Source organism: Bubalus bubalis, chromosome 7 (genome assembly GCF_019923935.1).
Source record: "Bubalus bubalis isolate 160015118507 breed Murrah chromosome 7, NDDB_SH_1, whole genome shotgun sequence".
In the NCBI taxonomy this organism is placed as follows: domain Eukaryota; kingdom Metazoa; phylum Chordata; class Mammalia; order Artiodactyla; family Bovidae; genus Bubalus; species Bubalus bubalis.
In genome coordinates, this window is record NC_059163.1 from 19,813,112 (window position 1) to 19,825,471 (window position 12,360).

The 12,360-nt window shown below is 42.3% G+C and overlaps 1 protein-coding gene and 1 long non-coding RNA gene across 20 annotated transcripts in view; both read left to right on the forward strand.

The window, feature by feature from the left end:
• Window positions 1–20: 20 nt before the first annotated feature.
• On the forward strand, window positions 21–7,916 carry LOC102389957. Of its 3 annotated transcripts, none has more exons than XR_006641263.1 (6): window positions 21–161; window positions 450–605; window positions 964–1,053; window positions 2,485–2,556; window positions 5,626–5,700; window positions 6,700–7,916. It is a non-coding gene; the product is annotated as an uncharacterized LOC102389957 (long non-coding RNA). The 3 variants fall into 3 exon arrangements; XR_006641262.1 differs by having other exon boundaries at window positions 154–303; XR_006552154.2 differs by having other exon boundaries at window positions 155–315.
• A 2,593-nt stretch (window positions 7,917–10,509) lies between these two features.
• SEC31A (SEC31 homolog A, COPII coat complex component) overlaps window positions 10,510–12,360 on the forward strand; it is a 59,892-nt gene continuing 58,041 nt past the window's right edge. For 8 of the 17 annotated variants that reach the window (XM_044945718.2, XM_044945722.2, XM_044945723.2 and 5 more), the window contains exon 1: window positions 10,510–10,668. The gene's annotated coding sequence lies outside the window, so the exon portion shown is untranslated. The other 9 variants (XM_044945728.2, XM_006074435.4, XM_044945732.2 and 6 more) reach the window with 3 other exon arrangements.

A 12,360-nucleotide genomic window follows, 5' to 3' on the forward strand; every position in this document is an offset into this window, starting at 1 on the left:
CGGGCTCTTAAGGCTCCTTGGCTCCCGCCCTACCTCTCCGCGGGCGCTGCGCTCGCCGCCGTGGCCAATCACAGAGCACGTTACGTCGCAGCAGCCAATCGGAAAGGCCGGGGGGTATTAAGCCAACCTCTAGGCCTCCCCTCGCTCCTCGTTGGAGGGTGGTAAGTGTATTTCACAGCAATGGGCTCTTTTTCGTCCGGCCTGGTGAAATCTAGGGCCATCCGCGCTTCTTCCGAGGCTCGGCCAGAGAATGCCAAGGGGGAGAGGCAGGACAAAAGTTGAGGCGAATCCAGAGGCATGCCGGTGGGTCTCAAGGTGCGAGCTCTGAAAATGACGGGAGATCTAGGAAAAGATGAACGTGGCGCCCTAGAAATATTGAAGGCAAAATTAGAACCCAAATAAATTATTTAATGGGGGGGCATGTCATTTTCTTGCATTTTATTTTGCAGTTATCTGATGCGGAGATAATGTCGGAGCTATTGGTAGAGTAGGTATGTGACCTCAGGATTTAATGAGAATTTAATACCAAGATAAGTCGGTTTTTAATTCAACGAGCTCTTTCCTGCAAGATCCTTTGCCGCAATGGAGATTAAGAAGGAGATAAGGTAAGAAGGTTCTGGGGGTTTGGGGGGAAGCTCACGGTCTAGTGGGGACTCGTCAATAGAAGTACTAGGAGGGGCAGGAGGGAGGGCAGTGAAATGGTTTTGCTTGGGATGTGCGGCATCGTGGATAGTTTTCAGGAGTGAGAAGATCTTAGAACGATGTCTTTTTTTAAGCTCTTTATGTTTACGGGATGAGACTTCAGTTTTTACAGAAGAAACAAAATGGAGCCAAGGTGGGACGTACTTTCTATTTTGTATGTTTGAAGACATCCTTAGTATATTGTGTAGCATCTTTCCTGCTTAACGTTGGAGGCTCATTAAAGAAAACGAATGTTCGTAACTTTTTTATTTCTGTCTCTAGCCGCAAGAATGAGTCCAGCATTTCCAAGCAAAGTTGTTCTTTCTCCCTTGTTACTTAATCCAGATTCTGGCTGAAAAGATTCATCTCAAGGTATTGTTCACAGTTGCTTTCCATTATAATATGCTTATGTAGTATTCAGTTCAATCCTTGGAAGGAAAGTTATGACCAACCTAGATAGCATATTAAAAAACAGAGACATTATTTTGCCAACAAAGGTCCGTCTAGTCAAGGCTATGGTTTTTCCAGTGGTCATGTATGGATGTGAGAGTTACACTGTGAAGAAAGCTGAGTGCTGAAGAATTGATGCTTTTGAACTGTGGTGTTGGAGAAGACTCTTGAGAGTCCCTTGGACTGCAAGGAGGTCCAACCAGTCCATCCTAAAGGAGATCAGTCCTGGGTGTTCATTGGAAGGACTGATGCTAAAGCTGAAACTCCAATACTTTGGCCACTTCGTGCGAAGAGTTGACTTGTTGGAAAAGACCCTGATGCTGGGAGGGATTAGGGGCAGGAGAAGAGGACGACAGAGGATGAGATGGCTGGATGGCATCACCGACTCCATGGACATGAGTTTGAGTAGACTCCGAGAGTTGGTTATGGACAGGGAAGCCTGGCGTGCTGCAATTCAGGGGGTCGCAAAGAGTCGGACACGACTGAGCGACTGAACTGAACTGAACTGAAAAAGTGTTGATTCCAGGGAAGTACGCTTAGTCTCTTTGAACCCATTAAAGGTAACTTTAAATGGAGACTTAAAGTTACCATTATGGAGTATTAAAAGAGCAATGCTTGCGGGTGTTGGACATTTCTGATTGAAGTAGAGCCCTGGGCGAAAGGGCTGCTGTTAAGATGCGTTCAGGACCTGCTGCAAGCTGGGCACGGAGGTGGGTGCTGCTCCTAAGAGAGTCCAGGTGCAGGCACACATTTTTCATTTTCTTAAGCTAGAGCTGCCAATTCAGCATCAGAGTACAAAGAAGGGATTTTTTTCTTTCCTGCTGAATTAGTTCATGAGAATGTGGCTCTCAAAGTCTTGACAGTATCCATCTAATTATTTATTACAGATGGGTTTCAGGAAACTGCAATGCTGGGGAACAATTGACTTAAATGCACACCTGCTCAATGAAAGTAACCGACTTACTTTACAGCCACAGGGGGTCGGTGCTGTGGGTATTCTTAGTGTGCTTCTGGATAGGGAAGCATGCAATCCTTTATAAATGGCATCATTGATGTTGAGTTGTATTTATGTATTTTTACATTTGCTAATAAGCTTTATATACTTTTTGTTACTATTTTTCATTTTTTTCCTGGTCACATTGAAGTTCTCAATTTATTTCTCATTTGATTATATCTTTGCTTCCTTCGATAGCTTCATATCCAATGATTAAACATTTTCATTGCTGTTCACATAATGAACTTATGTGATTACTGAATATGTGAATGAGGATATGTAAGCTGTATTAAAGATATTATTTGTAGAAAGCATTGACCAAGGCAAAAAATAATTTGAAATAAAATATCTGTTTTCAGGAATTGTATTCTTGAAGATGTCGGGAAAAGATTCCTGGGTCTTGGAAGAGAATTACTAAAACTGCAGGGGAGGTAGTGTAATATCTTCCTTTTTTTAGCATATTAAGTATTCCTGGTACAAAAGCAGTGAGTGGAAGGGGAGGATTGTCCAAGTAAAACATATATTTATAAAGGGTTGAGTGAAATCTAACTTTCTGTTTTATGTTATAAAATCTCATTAATTGCTTACTTGGGGAAAAATTAGTAACAGCTAATGCTTATTGAGTTGTACTAAATGTTTTGTATTTGCATGATTTTTTGTTTTTAACACATTTTTCTCAACTGTGAAAGCAAAAATAGAGGCTTTGCCTTCTAGGACTGGTATCTTCCTTATTGACTACCTATCTTTTTGTCAGATTTTTAGCTAATATTACATTTATTTGTCATCCTGATATAATAAAATGTATTTCTAGTAACTGACATATTCTCACTGAATTTTTCATCCTGTTCTCTGGGGATTTTTGTTCTTGAGAAGGCCTTGGGGTTTTGAAATTATTGGTGACTGAGTATAAAGTCAGTTCTGAATCCAATCCTTGCCCATGAATTTTAGACCTTTTCAGTTAATTCATAAGTTGTACATTTTACTTTTTTGGATATGGATTATGACCTTCAGGGACTTCCCTCATGGCTTGGTTGTTTAAGAATCCGCCTGCAATGTGGGAGACCTGGTTCGATTCCTGGGTTGGGAAGATCCCCTGGGGAAGGGAAAGGCTACCCACTCTAGTGTTCTGCCCTAGACAATTCCATGGACTGTATGTATAGTCCATGGGGTTGCAAAGAGTTGGACACGACTGAGCGACTTTCACTTCACTTCACTTCTGACCTTCGGTGTTAGTGTTTATTGCTGTGTAACAGATTGCTCAATATTTGGCGATTTAAAACAAACACTGATCAAACAGTAAGGAAAGGAGGTAGAAGACAGACATCAGCTTCCAAACTGTCTTCAGTTTGCAAGCCTCCATTCCCTGATGACTGTTGGCTGAAGGCTTCAGTTCTTCTTCACCATGTGAGCCTTTCCCTGAGCTTCCTGAGTGTTCTTACCACGTGATAGCTGGCTTTCCCCAGAGGGACTGGTCTAAGAGAAAAGCCAAGATGGAAGCTTGTCTTTTAATACTTTTTTTTTTAATTTGCTTGAAAGTGACAAAACATCGCTTCTGCCCTGTTCTTTTGGCCTTAGTGTGGTGTAGGTGGGTGTACAAAGGTGTGACTACCAAGAGGGGAGGGGTCATCAGAGACCATCTTGGAGCCTGGCTGCCGCTGCTGCTGCTAAGTCACTTCAGTCGTGTCCGACTCTGTGCGACCCCATAGACGGAAGCCCACGTAATTAAGTATTATTGTTGTTGGAGCCATTTCCCCTCTCCTAATTCCTCCTATGTGGAAGTGGTTAGAGAAGCTCAGTAACACTAAACCGTAGATAGAAATTGTGTATCCTTTGCCTTATTATTTTCTTGGGGTGCAGAATGACTTGGAAAAGTTGAAATTTCTATTTAGAGTATTTCAAGGAATGTAGTCTGATTGCTTGTAGGCTATTACACAAATATTTGAGATAGGATGGATTAAAAATACAAATATGCAGTATCAGAATTAGAGTAGTTTGCCCTTTTTCCCCAAAGGGTGAGTATATGTCCTTTTCTTTCTGCTGCTTGCCGCCGCCCTGGGCTCTGTCCCTCTTAATGAGCAAAACAGACCTTGTCAAGCAGTCGTAATGTTCTGCTGCTGCTGCTAAGTTGCTTCATTCGTGTCCGATTCTGTGCGACCCCATAGACGGCAGCCCACCAGGCTCCTCTGTCCCTGGGATTCTCCAGGAAGAACAGTGGAGCGGGTTGCCATTTCCTTCTCCAGTGCATGAAAGTGAAAAGTGAAAGTGAAGTCGCTCAGTCGTGTCCGACCCTCAGTGACCCCATGGACTGCAGCCTACCAGGCTCCTCTGTCCATGGGATTTTCCAGGCAAGAGTACTGGAGTGGGGTGCCTTTGCCTTCTCCACATAATGTTCTAAATAGGCAGAATTCTAATTAGTTCTGGAGACTTGTAATCTTTTGAGTCTTTTCCCATCATCACTGCTTGAAAGTTCTTTGTTAGCAGAGACAACTCTCCCACTTTTCCTTTAAAGTTTTAGTGTTTATGATCACTGGAAACCTTGTCTGGTAACAAAGACATTACACACAGAGCGAGGTATAACCAGTTTGGGGATGTGTTAAGGTATGGGTTCAGTTCAGGTCAGTCCCTCAGTCGTGTCCGACTCTTTGTGACCATGCATTGCAGCACGCCAGGCCTCCCTGTCCATCACCAACTCCCAGAGTTCACTCAAACCCATGTGAATTGAGTTGGTGATGCCATCCAGCCATCTCATCCTCTGTAGTCCCCTTCTCCTCCTGCCTCCAATCTTTCCCAGCATCAAACTCTTTTCCAATGAGTCAACCCTTCACATGAGTATTGGAGTTTCAGCCTCAGCATCAGTCCTTCCAATGAACACCCAGGACTGGTTTCCTTTAGGATGGACTGGTTGGATCTCCTTGCAGATCATCGAAAAAGCAAGAGAGTTCCAGAAAAACATCTATTTCTGCTTTATTGACATGCCAAAGCCTTTGACTGTGTGGATCACAATAAACTGTGGAAAATTCTGAAAGAGATGGGAATACCAGACCACCTGACCTGCCTCTTGAAAAACCTATATGCAGGTCAGGAAGGTATGGGTACTCTTCCAATATCAGGGTTAATGTTGAGAAGACACCTCCAAGTTAGCATAAGCTAACCTGTACAAAGTAGTAAGTGACATGCTTGAAATTATCTTTGTTGAGTTTTTTCCAGTCATAGTAAAATTGGAAGTCTTATCTGTTCTACGTGAGAAAACGGAAAACTATAGAAATGTGCCTTTATGTATTTTTAAAGGGGAGCTAAGCAATAAAAACTTAAAACTAGAGCTTAAGTTGAAAATAAGTACAAATGTCCAATGATTAAACTTTTCCACTGCTGTTCACATCATGATTTGTTGTGATTAACGTATGTGAATGAGGACATAATGAAGAAAAGAAAATCATGATGCATATAGTTAAGATGTGGTTTTTGTATATTGACTTGCCTGTAAATGTTTTTCATTTTAGGAATAAAATTGAAGGGTGTTTTTCTTAGAGAACACCATGTGTGAGATTTATCAAGAATTTGAAGATTTATATAAGGTAAGAAGTTTATAAACTTATTTTTTTTAAGATAGTAATTTTAGAAAAACATTGGATTTTGTATTTGTTACGTATTGAGCATAATGTGGATATTTAATTAAAATTTTTCCTCATTCAGCTTTTAAAGATAAAAAATATTATTTCAAAGATGGTATAACTTTCATTTGATTAAGGAGAGGCTGTTGGGTGGGTTGGGGGGTGGCAGGACTTTTAACCTTGATAGTCATCTTAAAAAAAGTAATAATAATATAATTCTCTCAGGCCATGAAATTCCTAGAGGTCATATATTCTTCGGTTTAAATTGGCTGAATTATTGGATATTCTATAAATAATTCTTTGGTATGCTTGTGGATGACCATCCTTTTACTTGAGCTTTGTTCAAGAACAGTAGATAGGCAGGTAGTCAGAGCTGAGAACCTCAAACCTAATACCAGATTAACCTGCTATGAATTAGGCATGGTATCTTGGGGTGTTTCTCAAATTTAACTAAGTTAATTTTCTTTGATATAAACTTTATGGCCCTTAGTGATAAGATATATGAAATTAACGCATTCAAAAACAGAATTTAAACATTAATGGGCTGGATGCTACTGTTTTCCAGAAGTACACATAGTACTGGCTGCTGTTCAATAAATTTTATACACATATGGTCTTGTGATTGTGAAGTTCTGCAATCTGGACAACAGTACAGTTATCCAGAACTTTAATCTTTTGCAGTCCTTAAGACTGTTAAAATGAGGGGAGGGGCTCTAAATTCTCCATAAATTTAAACACTCTAAAAGGGTGTTTTTGGACTGTCTGTAAATCCTTCTTTGAAGAATTCTATATAACATTATCTCCAACATTCTTTCAGTGAGTATTTCAGAGTCTTAGAATTAACATTCTTTTCAGAAAAACTTCAGTTTTATTTGATCTAGAACTTGGTTGGCTAGTAGTTAACTAAATTGGGTTAAAAGTTGGCTATTTTGTGAATTTCCAACACAAGTTTTTCTTTTTTAGATACGGGTCCTTTGCGCCATTTCAACATGCGTGAATCTTTTCACACGGTAGTTAAACAGCACCTGACCCACAGCAGCACAGCGGAACTTTTAATTGTCACAATATTAACTGTGTATTATTGCATAAACTTGGCTACGGCTCTTTATTCCAGAATCATTATGCAAAGAAAAGGTGTGCATCAAGAATGGTATCAGTTACATCACTTCTTTCAAAGTCTTGGTCATGGAACATCTGTTAGTCACACAGATAGCAAAGCATGTAACTGTGTTGCCTCCTTGCCTCCCAGTGATAAGCCCATGAAACATTTTACAAAAGTGGATAATCAGAAGAGGGAATTGGTCATATATATGACTGAACTACAAAGAAATGAAAAATGATTAACACTGCAGGTAAAATTAGTGTTAGAAGCTTTGATGATACCACGACCAACATGAAGCTACAGTACAAGCCACATTTTTTAAGAGTCTGATGAATATAAAAGCAAGGTAAAGTTGGTTCAACATCTTTTAGTGTAAAATTTCACCAAGAACAGAAAGCTGCTTATGGTTGAAATGAAGCATTTACTTCTCCTTTGTAGTGTAATCAAGAACAAATACCAGTTTGGCATTGAAGTCAGTTGCTACATTGAAGGAAATGGTAATTACAAGGACATCTGTTTACTGCCAGTAAAGGCTGGTTTCATCTCAAAGTCAACACAAACTAATGTTAAACTACCTAGAGAAGCTACAAACTCAGATAAGGATGTTACTGTGAAATGTGCGCTCAGATTCCAAGAACTACAGGCAGTCCTTGCAGTAGTGAGAGGCTGTACTGTGGAAAAACTGCAACATTCGGATGGGATGTAAATGGAGTTAGAAGATAGAGATGACCGTGAGAGTGTTGACGCTGCTGCCATTCAAGAAACAGTTCTAGGTATGTAGGAGGCAGAACACCGGTGAAGTTTTATGTAGGAAAGCAGTTGTAAACAATGTGTCTCAAAAGAAGTGATGTTGTTGAACAACTTAACATTGAAGGAACTTGCAGAACTATCATGACGTTGACTGTTAAAAGATAAAATTTTGGAAGCTGATTCAAACTTGGAAATGAGTATGACAGTTTGCCAAGGCATAGATAAGATGCCTTGGCATCTCACTCCATATTATAAGTTTTATAATGAGAAAGCAAGCACATTTCAAAACTACTTGATACATTTTTTTTAATAAAGAAAGAAAACGTAACTTTCAGTGTCTCCAGTGGTTTGTTTTGAGGTTTTTTTTGTTTGGTGGGGAAGATAATTGTTGGGTTTGATTTTTTTCTTTTTTTTTTTTGGCTGCACCATGTGGCTTGTGGGACCTTAGTTCCCTGACCAGGAATTGATCTTAACCTGAGCAGTGAAAGCTACAAATCCTAACAACTGGACTGCCAGGGAATTCCCAAAGTTTGTAGTGTTACTACAAATATTACTTTAAAACTATAAATTACAAAATTACACAAAAATTTATAAATTACATTTATAACCAACATCAAGAGGTTTTTTAATGTTTTGCCAAGTCACAGAATAATTGTTAAATATTAACAATTACTGTTAATCCCATAGATTAAGACTTTGCACCATTTCAGCTTGTGTAGTCAAAGGCAGAACCGCCTGCGTTTAAAACAAGGTGCGGAGTTTTTATATTCAATCAGATATAAGTGCATCAAGTCTAGAACTGTAAGCTTTATCATAACCAATTATTATTGACACTTTTCACATTGTATGCTACTACATCAAGGCTTTGAAATACAAATTTATTATACAAAGTCATTTGGACTTGGCAGTCAAAACCCTGTCTAACAGAATGAAAGAGAAAGTCACTCGCTAGCATCCAACTCTGACTCCACCAGGCTCCTGTCTGCGGAATTCTCCAGGCATTTCTCTGGAATTCTCTGGGGTGGGTTCCCATTTCCTTCTCCAGGGGATCTTTCGGGCCCAGGGATTGAACCTGGTTCTCCTGCATTGCAGGCAGATGCTTTACCGGTTGAGCTACTAGGGGAGCCCCCAAATATGGTCCGACTTTTAAATCGGATTTATATTGACACCTTTTTAGGTAAACTAGTCCTTGGAATGGTAAGTGAAAAATGGAAGGCTTTTTAGAACTTGAAATTAACAACTATCCTAAGCCTCTTGAGTAGGTCTACTTCAGCCTTACAGAACTAACTATACTTGCTTTTTAAACTGAACCATAAGTGTACACCACCACTAAATGGTTTACAAGTGATGCCAAAATCTTGTCTCCGATGCTGAACAGAAATAGTATGGAAGAGAAATAGTGGTTTTATTTCTTTGGCAAGCAAAGAGGGAACACAGTAGGCTAGCACCTCAAAACCTGCCTCCTTTAGGGAATAGGGAGAGGCTTTGTATCCCAATGAAGGTCCTGCTTTTTTTTTTCTTCTGCAAAATTTCAGAACAGCCACAGCTGGCATCGCACAACTCAGTAATCAGGTCATGTCTCTGAAGTTAAAACAACCTGTGACCTTTTTTTGAAATGCTACAAGAGAATGTAGGGGGAGAAGAATGCCAGATGCAAAGTATAATTCATACAGAACCAGGGTGATAGTTTTGTTTATCTTTGTGAAGGACAAGTCTAGCAGATAAATAATAAAACAAGATTGCTTAACTCTAGCAGTTCTGTTTGGCTGGTATGTGCCTAAGACCATTCATACATTTATGTTTTTGCTAAAACAGTATAGTGAACACAAAAACGTGCCTACTTTCTTAAATACGAGAGTTTGCTATATTTTACTTTACTTCCAGTGAAGGCGTTTAGAATGCTGTATTGGGAAGAGAACTGCACATGTACAGGCTCTGGCGAAACCAGTCAAGTTACAGTTTGACAAATGTTGAAGTGAAGTGAAGTCGCTCAGTCGTGTCCGACTCTTTGCGACCCCGTGGACAGTAGCCCACCAGGCTCCTCCGTCCATGGGATTCTCCAGGCAAGAATACTGGAGTGGGTTGCCATTTCCTTCTCCAGGGGATCTTCCCGACCGAAGGATTGAACCCAGGTCTCCCACATTGTAGGCAGACGCTTTAACCTCTGAGCCACCAGAGATCTCAAATAGTATCGCAGGATACCAACTATAGTACCTTATTCACTCCACTGTGCCTCTAGGGGCTTCCCTGGTAACTCAGCTGATAAAAGAATCCGCCTGCGATGTAGGAGACCCCGGTCCGATTCCTGGATCGGGAAGATCTGGAGAAGAAAATGGCAACCCACTCCAGTATTCTTGCCTGGGAAAGCCCAAGGACGGAGAAGCCTGGCGGGCTACAGTCTATGGGGTCGCAAAGAGTCGGCCATGACTGAGCGACTTTCACATTCATGCCTCTTTAGAGTAACAAATCAAGCATGTCCACAGCAGCCTTTGGGTATGATCAGATCGTTTGGTTCTAAAGATACTCTCAATAAGAAATACCGTAGAACCAAGTAAATAAGTGAAATAACCCAGTAACAGCCTTGTAATAAGGCCCCTGCAGCCCGATTTCTCGGTGGCCGGTCGCGTCGGCAGCGTGGAGGGGGCCGCTGACGTCTCCCAGGACCAGCGCTACGTGGCGTTTCTGCGGGCAGGGGCCGGCCTCCCGCCAGACAGCTACGCCCACCAGGACTTCTCTTTTTCGCATCATCCTGGCCACCGCACACCGCCCCTCTGAACTCACAAGTGCACGCGCGGCGCGGAAGCGAGTCCTCCCGGACTCCCACCCGCTACAGAACCCCAACCCGGGCCCCGGCTCCGGCCCCGGTCCCGGAAGTGCCGTGGCGGGCCGCGTATCGGGGTGGGCGGGGTGGGGCGTCGCTCCCGGAAGCGTCGGCCAGCCGACTGGGCGGGGCTGCGGCTGCCACGTTGGAGCGGAACGTGGAGGTGGCCCCGGCCAGGAGGAGGGGCGGCGGCGAATCCTGGGAGAGTCCAACTGGCGCCGCGCTCACGCAGGAACCGGTCGCCGGGGGTCCCCGCCAGGTGCGTCCTCCTGTGCCCTCCTGTCCTCTTTGCGGGTCCTGGGGCCTTCGGGGAGAGCCCAGGCCCACGCCTGTATCCCGGTCTCGGTCTCCGCTAGTCCCCGTCAGCCTGCGGCCCGGTCTCCGGCGGCGGCGCGCCCGGGTTTTCGTTTCTGGCCGGGCGGGACAGCGCCTGGCGTCACGGCTGCTTCGGGGATCGAGCCGGCCCGCATCCGCCGACGTTTCCTCCGCTGAGCAGAAGCGCCCCTGAGGCTTGCGCCAGGGTGTCCAGCCCAGGCGCGTCTGAGATTAGGAGACCTTCGGACCCTGGTGCACAAAGAGGCGCGGTCCCCAAGGGCGAGGGAAGGAAACTGACCTCATCAGCATTACCTTGCTTGACTTTAGTTTGGGATTTTTTGTTACTATCTGAGCTCTTGCCAGATTTAAAGGTAAATTTATAAGTTTTAACTACAGGCCACTGTCAATTAACTGGGATTGTTTTATTTTAAGGGCAGTCGCCGCCGGTCGCAGCCTGTATCTCGAAGGAAGTATCATTCAGTGCTGTATGTTTTTGCTACTGATTTACTATAATAAGAGGTTAAATTAAGGGGCAGGTGTAAAATAAATCAAAATGTTGCCTGGGCTTGTGGGCATTGTAAACTTTTTCATAACTCGGGGAACTAATTTTACCCACGTCATTCTGAAGTTTCAGTGATGGTCTGTGACAAGTCCTTCCCGCGAAACTGTATTTTCTAACCACAGAAGACTGAAATTGATTGTCTTTGTGGGCAATTGTAACTGTTTAATCAGTAGTTAGAGCTTCGTCCTTGAATCATACTATCTTATGTTTTCTGTACATAACGATTGATTGTTCTAGAGTTGGCTAAAGTTTACTTACCTTTTCTCAGTGGTTCTTTGCTCCTGTTTCCTCATTTCTCCCTAATTACAGCCCTGCGAATGGTTTGTAGACCCTTAACGAACTTTCCCTGGTAGCTTGGAAATGCGGGAGACCCGGGTTCGATCCCTGGGTCGGGAAGATCCCCTGGAGAAGGAAATGGCAACCCACTCCAGTATTCATGCCTGGAAAATCCCATGGACCGAGGAGCCTGGTGGGCTACAGTCCATGGGGTCGCAAAGAGTCGGACACGACTGAGCGACTTCTTTTCTTCTCTACGAACTTTTGGATAAGTTGAAGTGTTTTTGTTGTTGTGAATTTCTGTTACACACATCTGAGGTTATTTAGGTTTAGGAAATGTCAGATTTGAAATGGATTTCCAATTATATAACTTAATTTTATATAAGCAAGTTATTTTCTGAAACCAATAAGAACAGAAAGAAATTTGTAAACTATAAAGAGCAATGATTCTTAATCTTTTGGGGTTCCTCTCTCTCTCTTTTTTCTAGAAGTATTTGTGATTTTATTTTGTTTTCTGATGTTCTTTTGATATTTATGTATTTATTTCTAAATTTTTATTGGAGTATAGTTGCTTTACATTGTGTTAATGTCTGTTACGCAGCAAAGTGAATCAGTTATATGTGTATATGTATCCCCTCCTTTTTGGATTTCCTTCTCGTTTAGGTCACAACAGAGCTTTGAGTAGAGTCCCCTGTGCTGTACAGTAGGTTCTCCTTTGTTATCTGTTTTATCCAGAATATCAAGAGTGCATGCATGTCATTCCCAGTTTCCCAATTCATCCCATCCTCCTCACCACCC